The sequence below is a fragment of the Geotrypetes seraphini genome, chromosome 8 (genome assembly GCF_902459505.1).
Source record: "Geotrypetes seraphini chromosome 8, aGeoSer1.1, whole genome shotgun sequence".
NCBI lineage: Eukaryota > Metazoa > Chordata > Amphibia > Gymnophiona > Dermophiidae > Geotrypetes > Geotrypetes seraphini.
The window spans coordinates 15,113,098-15,126,290 of record NC_047091.1 but is presented as its reverse complement, the minus strand read 5'-3'; positions in this window follow the sequence as shown (position 1 = coordinate 15,126,290).

Here is a 13,193-nt window from a genome sequence, read left to right as displayed (position 1 = left end):
ATGGGAAACAATTGTGTGGTGCTTGCAGTGTCTCGCTTCCGGCTCACCACACAATTGTTTCCCACGTATTCACTTTTATAGGACCCCCAGGGACCCCTGAAGAAGACTTTTTGTCGAAACACGGACCGTGTTGGGTCCTGTATCCCTAGCGGACTAGGTCCTTTAAGGCTTTTATGTGGATGATTTATTTTTATGTGGATGAAATTATTTTATGTGGATGAGTTCAGTGTACCTTTGGAACTTTGACACTTTCAAATAAAATCCATTTAGGAACATCGTCACTTCACAGAGATTTTTTTTGTTTTCTCTGGATTTTCTTTGTGGATATTTTGGGGTCAATTCCTTTTGTTTTTTGTGTGGCTAGAAGGCCATTGTACAGTTTTTTTTCATTTGACGTCTCTGATTGGGGGGGGTGTGGGTTCTCCTATGTCTGGTAGTAGTAGTTTGGATTAGGCGGTTGTTCAAGTAGGCTGGACTGTCTCCATTAATGGTTTCATATAGTAGACAGTAGAATTTGAATAGTATTCTTGATTGTATTGGGAGCCAGTGTGATTTGAGGTATGCCGCTGTGATGTGGTCATGTTTCCTCGGTGAATAGATAAGTCTCAGAGCTGTGTTTTGTACTGTTTCCAAGTCTAAAATACATTTCCAAGTCTACAATAAACAGACAATGGTACATTATCCAGTTCATCACAAGTCCAACTGTTCACGCAACCCACTAGATGGCAACATAATGCGTGCGTGCGTGCGTGCGTCATCACGTTGTTATTTTTGTGTTTTTGTTGTAGTATTCTCTCATGTTCACTATGAAAATATTTTGACAAAATCCTCTTGCAGCCCTCCTCCCTTTCACCCTTCCCCACTCTCCCCCCTTCCCTACCCTCCCTCCCTTCTTCCCCCTCCCCTTTTTACCCCCTCCCCTTCCTCCCCACTCCCCCTTTCTTCCCCTCCCCCACCCCCCTTCTCCCTCTCCCTTCCTCCCCCCTTCTCCCCTCCCCCCCTTCTGCCATCAGCTTTTCTTTCATCTCAGAAATACTCACCTGACCCTCCGCTCTAGTTCAGAGGCTCTCTCCCATCTGACAAAACTTTGCACAGGTATCTGAAAAGAAAAATATAAAAAGCAGGGCTACAGGAAGTTTAAAAAATGTTAATTGCAATTAATATGTAAGTTATTTTTTAAGAAAATATGACAAATAATTCACTGATACTTAAGGCTCCTTTTACTATGGTGCGCTAGCTTGTTTAGCGCACACAGGATTTTAGCACGCGCTAAACCCACGCTACGCTTCTAAAACTAACACCAGCTCAATGCTGGTGTTAAGGTCTATTCTGCGCATTAAGGCCCTAACGCACCTTTGTAAAAGGAGCCCTTAGCTCTTTAGATCAGATCCATAATATCCCTAACCCACAGAACAGAGTATCTCAAACTTTTTTTTTTAAGCTCTGGCACATTAAATGGACCAAATGTTTTTCATGGCCCATTATAACTGAAATGATAAAATTGCGACACCAACAAAAAAAAAATTAAAATTAAATTAAATTATGTTGTTATGAGAGTTATTTATTTAAAGTTCTTTAAATTATGTATGAATAATTGTAACAATGATGAAACTAGAGTGGATAGAATTGCTCATCAATGCGATGGGTGTGCTTGTTTTTGAGGGCAAATTAACTCAAAACGCGGCTCGATAGTCGACAAGCAAACACGCATTTCATCATCCACCATCTGCAGTCGTTCTCTTTTTGAAAATTTAATTACTGGCAGAACTGAAAATCCAAGTTCGCAAAGATAAGAAGATCCAAGCGGTAGCAAAGCCTTGATTGCTTTGTTGCTCAAGTTAGGATAACTACTTGTCTGGGCGGCTGTATCCCTACGCACAAAGACACTCATAACATTGATAGACTCTTGCGTACGTGACATACGTGTCATCTATTCTAGTGTATACTTATAAAGGGAATTTTTAAAAAATAAACTAAAATTCTGGAATCTCTCATAGCACACAGTTTAAGAGACACTGCCATAGAATAAAACATATATAGGGAAGGGGAAAGAAGGTACCAAGCCTCGAAGCAAAGCAAATCCAACAAAAAGAGGAACTGGAGATGTCAAATCCAACCAAATGGTCAGAAATCCTTTATTTGCTTGTTTTAAACTTTGATACAAACTGCAAAGTTCCAAAAGACAAAGTCCCGACTAGGATCCGAGTTTCGGCGATACCATCGCCTTCCTCAGAGGACAGTTGTAAACGTGTCGGCGTCTCTTCGTCCAAAAGAAGCGCCACACTCAGCTGCTCAACGTAATTCTGAAATATCTCCCTCTTAACTCCACAGATCATACACACTGCACTCACCCTCTCAGACTAGACCCCAGATGCTACAAGACCTCAAATGCTATAACCACAGAAAACAGAAGCTGAGGGGATCCAAGTGCCAGCCCAAGCAGAGAAGTTGAGGAGAGGGGAGCTCTTTCCTCACTGTGCACAGAAAGAGAGCCCACAACGGGCAGAGGAGCTCCAGCAAAGACACAGGTTGCCCGCAGGACCACTGTTTCTCTGGGTCTGAAAGTGGATGTGGAATCAGTGTGCTGCCTAGAGAGTGGCACAGGGACAAAAGGTGTCCCTTTCCCCCACAGGCTCTGCTCCCATCTGCGTAAGCCTCAAATATTTAAGATTTTATATTTAATCTTTTTATTAAAAGTATATAAAAAAAGGAACAATATTTCGTACAACTGTTTATAAATCACAAATAGAAAAACAACGACAACAAGCAACTGAAACGCTCCCTCCCCCTTCCAACCTCAATACTACTCGACTTCTACTACCCTAAGGAACCCTAATTCACCTTGTTAAAATGACCAGGGAGACAAAATAACAACCCATTCTATATGCCCTAGTGGGGGAGAAATGTGCCTTATGAAAGAGTGTTATGATTTTTAAAAAAATTTGTGGATTAAGTCATCAATCACAGGATTCAGACTAGCTCTCCTGTGTTCCAGTTTTTCCCGCAATAGAAATCGTCCTCTCAGAAGACAAGCTGGTAGCAGAATTGCAAGTGTGCAAGTTTTGCCACTTTTAAGCATAACTATATTCATTAACAATAGCCTCAAAAGAGGCATTGTTCCATAAAAGTCTCTCAGGATACTGCTAACATCCATTTTCATTCTTTTGCGGGTGGGGGAAGGGGGGGGGCCCTTCCACAGATGCGACACTTTCTGAAAATGGGGATTGTGGAGCCCAAGTCATTGATGTTGATTGACTCAAGTCTCCAAGATTCGGTTGCCTGTGTTTTTACATTATCTAGGAAGATGATTGGGATTGTCTTTCAGACATGGCTATAGAATAGTGCTGCCCGATTCAGAGAAATTTTTTTTTTTTATTTGATTCGATTTGGCCTATTGAATCGATTTTTCAATTCACTTTTCCCGCCCAATCGGGCATTTTTTTTTTTAAACATCCTGGTGGGTTTATTTTGTAGTCTCTTCACTCACCCTACCTCCCTTTGTCATGCCAGCACTGTGGTGTAAACAAAATTAAGAGTAGTCCAGAATACTGCTATTCGCCTCATTTATGGCTTAAAAAAATGGGAGCATATTACTCCTTTCTATCAAAAATTGCACTGGCTGCCAGTGGAATCTAGAGTTATGTTTAAGTTTTCATGTACAGTGGTACCTCGGTTTACGAGTGCACCGGTTTGCGAGTGTTTTGCAAGACGAGAAAAACATTCGCAAAATCAGCACCTTGGAAACTGAGCATGCCTCTATTTACGAGCGCTCACCCTGCTCGTGTCGCACCCCCCCCCCACCGCAATCCAGCATCTCCCAGGCACCCACCCACCCGATCACATTCCTTACCCCCATTTGGCGCCGGCACCAACGCACAGGACATGCGGGTGCCGGTGCCCTAAGATCTTCCGCCTTCTTTGTGCTGGGCCTTGAGCATCAAAAAAGCCTTCCTATAGCAGCCCACCCTGAGATGGTGGTCAGACTGATAACTGATACCCAGGAACTAGAGATTACAGTTTACCAGGGTATCCTCCATAGGACATTATAATTAGTCTCTTTGTCATGTTTTTAAAAAGGAACATAATATAGCCATACATCAGGGATATTATAAGAAGTTTCTGAAGATTTGGGAGCCATTGACAAAATTTTGCAAAGAGTGATTGCTGATTATGCCCTTTAGTCATACACGTCCAAGTGGGTGGGAGAGCGGGTTATTTTTCAATTCTCAATTTGAGTGTAGTTCTTACATATAATTATGGGGGGGGGGGAGGTGATAATCATTTTGTCATAGATTATAATTGTATTTAAGAGCTTTTATAGAATTTTTTGATTGTATTTTATTTTGCACTTACTTATGGCTTTAAAATGAATAAAGAAATTTTTTTTTAAAAAAAGTAATATTAACATAGTAGTTGACAGAAAGAAACTAACTCACTTATCTCCCATTCTCCTTTCTGCCACGGCCCAGAGTGCTAGATCATAGGCATTCTATAAACATTTGAGCATTAAGCACTCTGGGGCACAGTAGAACTCTCTCACGGTGGGTTTAGTAAAAGACGGGGGAGGGGGTGGTGGTTTAATTTGCCTAGTTATTCTAATTTAACCTGGAAAGAGTACTAGCAGTTGCTCCTTAACCATATTAAGATTTTGCTCTCCATCATCCTGAACAAATGAGGATATAGGTTCTCAGACAAAAGCCAAATCCCGTTCCAATCAACGAAGTAATTAAAAACAGGGCATCTGCTGCCCCATCCTGCCGCTGCCCATGTTCCTCTAGGCTTGCAGGACAGTATCCAATTACCGTCCTGCCTGCACCAATCTGGTTGGGTTTTGGAAGCTTGTAGCCCACTACTACAAGCCTGGATATACTGTGATTTCCTGTCATACTAGGATTACTTAACTCTTACTACCCTGCTTTCATCTGTCCACTCTCCGAAAAGTATTTGCTTCCACCACCTAGTGGTGGTAGGCTATTCCAAACATTACCTTTGTTTTCCATTCTTAGTGCCATACTGGATTCAACAGCCAGACCCTCTTTCATGTCTTATAAGAACATAAGAAATGCCTCTGCTGGGTCAGACCCGAGGTCCATCGTGCCCAGCAGTCCGCTCACACGGTGGCCCAACAGGTCCAGGACCTGTGCAGTAATCTTCTATCTATACCCCTCTAACCCCTTTTCCAGTAGGAATTTGTCCAATCCTTTCTTGAACCCCAGTACCGTACTCTGCCCTATTACGTCCTCTGGAAGCGCATTCCAGGTGTCCACCACACGTTGGGTAAAGAAGAACTTCCTAGCATTTGTTTTGAATCTGTCTCCTATCAACTTTTCCAAATGCCCTCTTGTTCTTTTATTATTAAAAAGTTTGAAGAATCTGTCCCTCTTTACTCTCTCTATGCCCTTCATGATCCTATAAGTCTCTATCATATCTCCTCTGTCTCCTCTTCTCCAGGGAAAAGAGACCCAGCTTCTCCAATCTCTCAGAATATGACAGGTTTTCCATACCTTTTATCAGACGTGTCGCTCTCCTCTGAACCCTCTCGACTAACGCCATATCCTTCTTAAGGTACGGCGACCAATATTGGACGCAGTACTCCAAATGTGGGCGCACCATCGCCCGATACAACGGCAGGATAACTTCTTTCGTTCTGGCTGTAATACCCTTTTTGATTATACCAAGCATTCTATTCGCTCTCTTAGCGGCCGCTGCACACTGTGCCGACAGCTTCATTGTCATGTCCACCATTACCCCCAAGTCCATAGCCATCAAAACTAGCAAATCATTCAGCCTGCTCCGGTTCACTGCAGTTTGGATTTTAGTTAAGTTTCTCCTTGTGAATTAGCCAAGTCTGATATTGCAACGTAATTACTTTTAGGGTTACCACTGTTGCACATAGGTTACTCCAGGATAATTAGTGTTCAACATAGTGTTCTAATCTAATGCATCCCCATCACTTAAACTACATTTTAACCCAGCCTGGTGGAATTATACCCTCACACACTGACCACAGGGGGAAAAACACTAGACAGTTCAGGCTACAGCAAGGCTCCTTTTACAAAGCCACAGTAGCAATTCTCCCATGGCAAATACAAGAGCCTATAGGAATTGAATGGGTTTCAGCAGCATTTGCCATGGGGGAATTGCTACGACAGATTATTGCTCAAGTAATTTTCTTAGGTTGACTATGGAAATGTACTATACGGTGGACTTGTAGAGAAATCTTGAAAAAGACAAAAAAACTGGTTGCATCAGAACAGTCGCCAGATTGATTTGTAGGATGCACAAGTATGAGAGAATTTCTCCTTATTTGAAAGAACTTTACTGGTGGTCAGTGAATACAAAGATAGAATTTAAAAGTGCTTATTCGACTTTTAAATCATTACCTGGACTTAATGCCAACAGCTCAATTCTTCATAATCTTTTAAATAAGCATATTGATTTCTATAGTGCAAGTAATTTGATTTTGGCTTCAAGGAAGTATCTGTAGCAATCTTTCCATTATCAAAGTGTAAAATGTGGAACAACTTGTTTCGCCCTCTTAGGAAATGTTCTCTTATTCATAAACATTTAAAAACATTTTTAATATTGTTTATGTCAATTTCTTTATTTTATGCTTGGATCATTTAAACTGATTACTCTGGTACATTGTTAGAACTTGCACCTATTATGTCTTATTTCCTTTTCCTGAACTAATGTCTTCTCAACTTCTATTTTATTTCTGATGCATTCAATCATTTATGACTATTATTCCACTGTGGATGCACTTCACATTTGTTAATGACATTGTTATAATGTGCTCCTTGTTGGAGCACGCATATTGTTGGCTTTGTATTTCATCTTTTATAAAATCAATACAATTTTTTGAACTAAAAAAAAACAAAAAAAACCATTTTTGTTCACACTTTTACAAAGCCACGGTAGAGGTTTCTACCACAGGCCAGCAAGGTAAATGCTCCAATGCTCATAGAAATTCTATGAGTGTCGGAGCATTTACCGCACCCATAATAGAAACATCTATCGCAGCTTTGCGTTACAGGTGGCACAGAACTCAATTGTTCAGACTGTATTTAAATTGAGAAAGTAGGATCATGTGACAGAATACTACATCTCACTGTATTGATTGAGATTGGAATATCAGATCCACTATAAACTTTTAGTGATGGTGTATCTTTGTATACACAGTCAGACACCAAAATATTTAGTGGATCGCATTTTGCCATATGAACCACAACGTACATTGTGTTCAGTGCAACATGCTGATTTATGTATCCCGACAGTGAAACAACTGAGGTTGAAAGTGTCTAGAGCTACCATTTTTCTTGCATAGGTCCCCAAGAGTGGAATAGTCTTCAATATATACGTTGACAGATAAGTTTAGGCAGTTTCAAAAGACTTGTAATCTGCATAAAATTGTAGGATATGCAGAATATAATTTTTTTTTTAAGACATCTTTTTTTTGTATGATGAAATATAGGAGCCGAACCATTTTTTATTTTCATGTAGGTACTGGAGGCCTAGTCAAAGATTTCATGTTTGCCTTTATGATTGAGTATATGCTGTAGATTTTGTGATTGTTATGTACTTGTTTTGATTTTGTATGTATTATTTTGTAACCTGCCTTGGGAAAGGCAGGATATAAATAAAAACAAAAGCAGCATAAATATGGCATGGAATAATTTCTGAATGTTGCAGTATGCCTGTTCTGTAATTCATAATTATTGAAATACCTTATCATGATCTGCTTGAATCCTCTGTGGAATGTGAAATACAAGCAAAGTGTGATATGGTATGATAAATCATGTCAGTTCACCTTTTCGCTCCTGCCCAACAATGACCGCATTACCCCTCTTCTGACCCACCAGCATCAACTTCCTATAACATTCCGGATCCAACATAAGCATCTGACAGTGTCCCACAAAGCCCTCCCCCAGAGATCCCCTTACCTGTCTTCTCTGATTACTCATACTCTCTCACAACCCCTTTGTTCTGCAGTTGAACAATGGCTATCTATACCATCTGTTCACTGCTCCAAGATGATAAAGGGGATGGAACGCCTTTCGTATTAGGAAAGACTAAAAAGGTTAGGGCTTTTCAACATGAAAGAGACAGATGAGGGGTATAATTAAAGTCTAGAATAGGTACAAGTGAATCCATTTTTTACTCCATCAAAATTTACAAAGACCAGGGGACATTAGCATTCTTTTGCTCAGTCTCCAGAGCATCAGCTAAATAATCCACTCCAGATATTAAAAACTGGAGATCCCGCCTAACAATAAGTCTCTGGATCATGGTGCAACTTGATGTGGAAAGCTTGTTGCAAAAAATGCTGCTGCAGCTACTTTCAAACCTGAGGCTGCGGCCTCAAAAAGCTTCTTATGAACAAAATCCAGCCTGCGGTCTTGGGCATCCTTTAATGCTATGCCACCCTCATTGGGAAGGGAAGTACGTTTTGTAACCTGCAGCAGTGAATCCATTTTCAGAGAAACAAACTGGTTAAATTCTGCAATCTGTATCCATCAGATGGCTTTGCCATGGCTTTGGCCTCCTGAAGGGGCCTCTCCAGGACTTCCCAATGGTCCGTGAACATTTTGGTAATGTCTTGATGAGAGGGAAAACAGGAGGTCTTTCACTTTGTGCTACTCATAAGCAACAGCACTGTGTAACTGAGGAGTCTATCTTTAATTTCTGTAGGGATTCTGTGATTGACTCCAAAAGCACTGAAAGTTTAACCAGCCTGCACATAGTCAGGGCCTCCACAAGATCCGGCCCCTCGACAAATGAAGCAGCATCTCCTGCAACAGAGGACCCTGACTGGATGAGTAAAGGCACTGAAATAGAGCCCATTTTGTCCCAGTCTTCCTCAGACTGAACTTTTCCTATTATGCATGGCACTATTGCTGGGGAATTGTGCTCTTGGGGGAGGGGGGGGGGGGGTTGGAAGAAATCCCAGTTGCAGCATGGCCGCGATCCCCAAGGGTTCTATGCAGCCCTTGTTAATCAAGTAGGCTTCAATCAAATTGATTAATTCAGGGGAAACCCCCTGACCAGGACATCCAGACAGCCCCTGCGGCCACTCACAGGCTCCTTTCGGGGTTTTTGCAGCCACATTACAGCTATGCTTTGCCAGGGATACACTTGCGCTACTCCCCAGTTCAAATCTGGATTTTTTTCCTGGCCCATGGACAAAACCAGTAGTTCCCGCTCCTCCCTCACATGCCATGCGGCAAGTGGAACAGAGACAATCCATAGATGATCATCTACAGGAAACCTGGCAAGAATCCCAGGTATGGCTTGAGGAGTCCATAACACTTGTTTTAAAGCAAAATCAAGGTGTTTTGAGGCAGATAGAGGCTCTTATTTTAAAATTCGGAAATCCAATGTGGCCACAGCAGTGGCAATTTTAGCACCAAAAATAGCTCAAGGGAGCTACACTGGGGACTAAAAATTAGGAATTTTAGGATTTTATAGGTGAGGGAACCTAACTCGAACCCCAGAAACCCATAAAAAACAATTTTAACCCCTCCTACCTCCCCGGCTGTCAATCTGTTACTCACTATGCTATGGTGTGTGCTGAGAGCTGCAAGTGCTGAAGCTGCAAACAGGGAGCCTCTGCCTCAACAAGCCTAGAATCCAGACTGCTTGTGTCTTCTGACTGCCTCTTGGGCCTAATGAACTGGCTGGAGACCTCGACCCCCACTGGATCACAAGCATGCAAATGGGAGAAGGAAAGCAGTCAGTCCCAAACCTGGAAAAACTGCCACGGAGCCACTCAGCCTAAGCTCAAGCCCACTGGAACAAACCTGGGGTGAGACTTGCTCCCAAGGGAACAGTCCCTAAGCCCCCAAACTGTTAGTGCAGGCTGTCCAAGTGGGCGAACTGCAAAGCAGTCTGCCCCTTGGAAGTAGACCCTTGACCTCAGAGCTTGTGCTCTCCTGCAGCCAGAGCTGTCCTAAGGGTGGGATCCTCTGCAGCTCCAAAAAGCTTCGCAAACGGTTAACAAAAAAAAAAAAAGATCAAATTTAATTGAAAGGAATCACAAGCAGAAGAGACAGGCTCCTACCATCTCCCTTGTAAAGAGACAACTGAAGAATTGGAAGATAGCCCAGAAGGATGAGTGGCAGAGCAAAAGAATGCTAATGAAGCTCCCTACAAGAATTCTTGTGAGAAGGAATTGACTGCTCACAAGTTCAGGAACTGAGTGTCTATTGCACTACAATATCCCTTTTTATAAAGATTTCACTTTCCCACACTAATCTTGAAGAAAATCTTTTTTTTTTTTTTTGCATATCCCATGTTACGATGAAATATTTGAAAAGGATGTTACACAAGACCTGAGACCAAATCTGTTTCTTCAGATAGCATCCTTAACAATACACCACCATTAGGCTTCTCACCGGTGCTACAAAAATTTCATTCACAATGGCATTTAGGATCTCAGATACTGATCTTGGCGCAGTCTTCTCTTTTTTTTGGCCAGTCTACTTATGAGCTCTCCGCTCATTCTCAAAGTATCTTCTTATGGGCCCTTCTTGTAACAAATACTGTGAAACTACCAAACCTACCACCTTCAGTGTGGCTGCTCCTCAATCTGCTTGGAAACCAACAAAAATGTTCTTTAAATTAGCATTTGTGAAGTAATTCTCAATTGTTTTGGTTTGTTCTGTGCTGGTACGAGGGTTACTGCGAGTCAGTTTAGTAGGACGAGGAAGCAGCAAGTAAACTGTTGTCCTCCCCCCCCCCCCAGCTGATGTATTTTATGTAGATTTGTTTTCAATAACAGAAGCTACCTAGGCATAATATGCAGAGGATATCCAAAGAAGGAAGCAAGATCTTGAAAGCTTGCGCTCCAAATCCTGAGTTAACTCTTATTTCAGCCTAATAAAAGGGAATGTTGCAATCTGTAATATCTATTTGTTACTGAGTTGATTGGAGTATTGGGACTGAAGCATTATTTACCAAGAAATTAAGTCTCTAAGGTCCATCCTCAAATATTAATCATTACAATGTTATATCCCAAGTTTGCTGTGCTGCAACTATTGTGTGGCTTAATATACCCACTCAAGTCTTTGAAATGCAACGTGTGAGCTCAAGCTTCATACTAGAGAATGACACGGTGACAAAATTCATCACCGTTTCCGTCCCCGCGGATACCCGCGGGAAATAATCCCATGTCATTTTCTAGTGTCTATTTCAACCTCAGTCCTTCTACACCAGCATTTTTCAAAGCAAAGCTTGCGGGTCAGTGGTTGTGGCCATTCATACTCTGATTCTTATGTGAGCCAAGGATAATGAAGCCATTGTGACATCACTGATGCGATTGGCTCTTGGGCACTGGTGGAATGAGGCATTATGACATCACAATATCTGCTCTGGATACGAGAGACTGTCATTCTGTAGTGTCTGTTTCAACCTCAGTCCTTCTACACCAGCATTCTTCAAAGCAAAGCTTGCGGGTCAGTGGTTGTGGCCATTCATACTCTGATTCTTCCCTCTCTCCTTAAAGAATGACATGAAGATGGTTTCCCGCGGTTATCCACGGGGACGGGGACGGTGATGAATTTTGTCACCGTGTCATTCTCTACTTCATACCAACATTAAAGGACCCCGTCACATCATAAGGCATAATGACGGTGTCCTGAAAGAGTCACACGCAGCTTTTGAGCCTCAGGTGAGGAACATGAAGTCAAGTCAATAAAATGGCAAAAACTGTATTTAATTTACAGCGTAGTAAAAGTTACAGTAAAAATCTAAAACAAACAGTGAAAGGCCTATTACACAACTGTACAAATCTCTGTACAAAACTCTTAGGAAGGCAAGTCCTGGCCTCCGCTCCGATGCACTGAATATGGAGAACCTGAGTTGTCCATGGCAGAAAGTACTTCATCCTATTCCCTTTCTGAAACCAAATGCCAAATAAAAACAAATTCTCTATTGCCCCCAATTAGTGAAGCCCCTCAGGGTACAAGCAGAACAGAAGCAAAGGACCAGAACTATATGGAGAGAAATATCCAATTTTAGGTATGCGATACAGTGTGGTACAAAGGTCTTTAGGAAATGGATTTCAAATCAGGTCTGAAGGCGAAAAATGGAAGTGAAGAGTGTGTAAAAAAAATGAACATACTGGTGGAAAGCCACTGGCCCACACATACCACAGCTGCATGCTTACCAAAATAAGCAAACCTGTCACTCAAAGCTCAGACTGGCATGACAGCTGCACTTCAGCCATTCTTAGAAAATAAATAAGCACATGGAAGAACTCTGTAACACATCGAGTGTCACTTTACCCACTCACAGGACACACTGACACTCACCTGCTACTTCTCTTACAAAGTTGGAGAATATTACTGCCCAATTAGATTTCTGCTGCCAAGGTGGAGAGGCACATTATTTACAAGGTAAGAAATTTAAGCCACGAATGCTAATGTATCAAGACATCTAAGGGGCACAAAAGTGGCAACCAAAGGAGAACAAAATCAGAGCAACTGTACAAAATGTTTTCCTGCATGGTAGTAAAGCTGATGAGATCCTTATCTGTTAACTGCCTTGTTCCTAATATGTAAAGCTGCCCACTTTGCCCCCAAATGATATATAAAAAGCTATTTAGCAAGCAAATCTAGGAAATGATTCAAATATGCATGTGTAACAGGAAGGGGCCCAATTTTATGTTGGATATATCATATATTACGTACAGTGTATATGGAAAGAATAAGGAATGCCCCACATAGTATATTTGCCAAGTACCTTCACAAGGTGACCCTGTTGTATAACATCTATACCAAATCTCAGTAAGGCGACACAGCTAATTAAAGTAGGAAGGAAAATGCAGAATGCATTCTGGGCTCAGGTTGCACAGGATAAAAAGGTGCCCACCTCTGGCTTACAAACTAGGGCAGTGTCTCTCAAACTGTGTGCCATGGCACAGTGGTGTGCCCCGAAGAGATTCCGGGTGTACCAGAATTTTACTTTTAAAAATTTCCTTCATAAGTATACACCAGAATAGATGACATGTACGTTGCGTACACAAGAGTCTCTCAATGTTATGAGCTTCTGCAAGCGTAAGGATACAACCGTCCAGACAAGCATCATTCTTGGACCTGACTGGTCCTTAAAAACTAACGGTAAGTAATTTTACATTTTTGTTTTATGCAGTAGTTATCCTAACTTGAGCAACAAAGCAATCGAGGGCTTTGTTA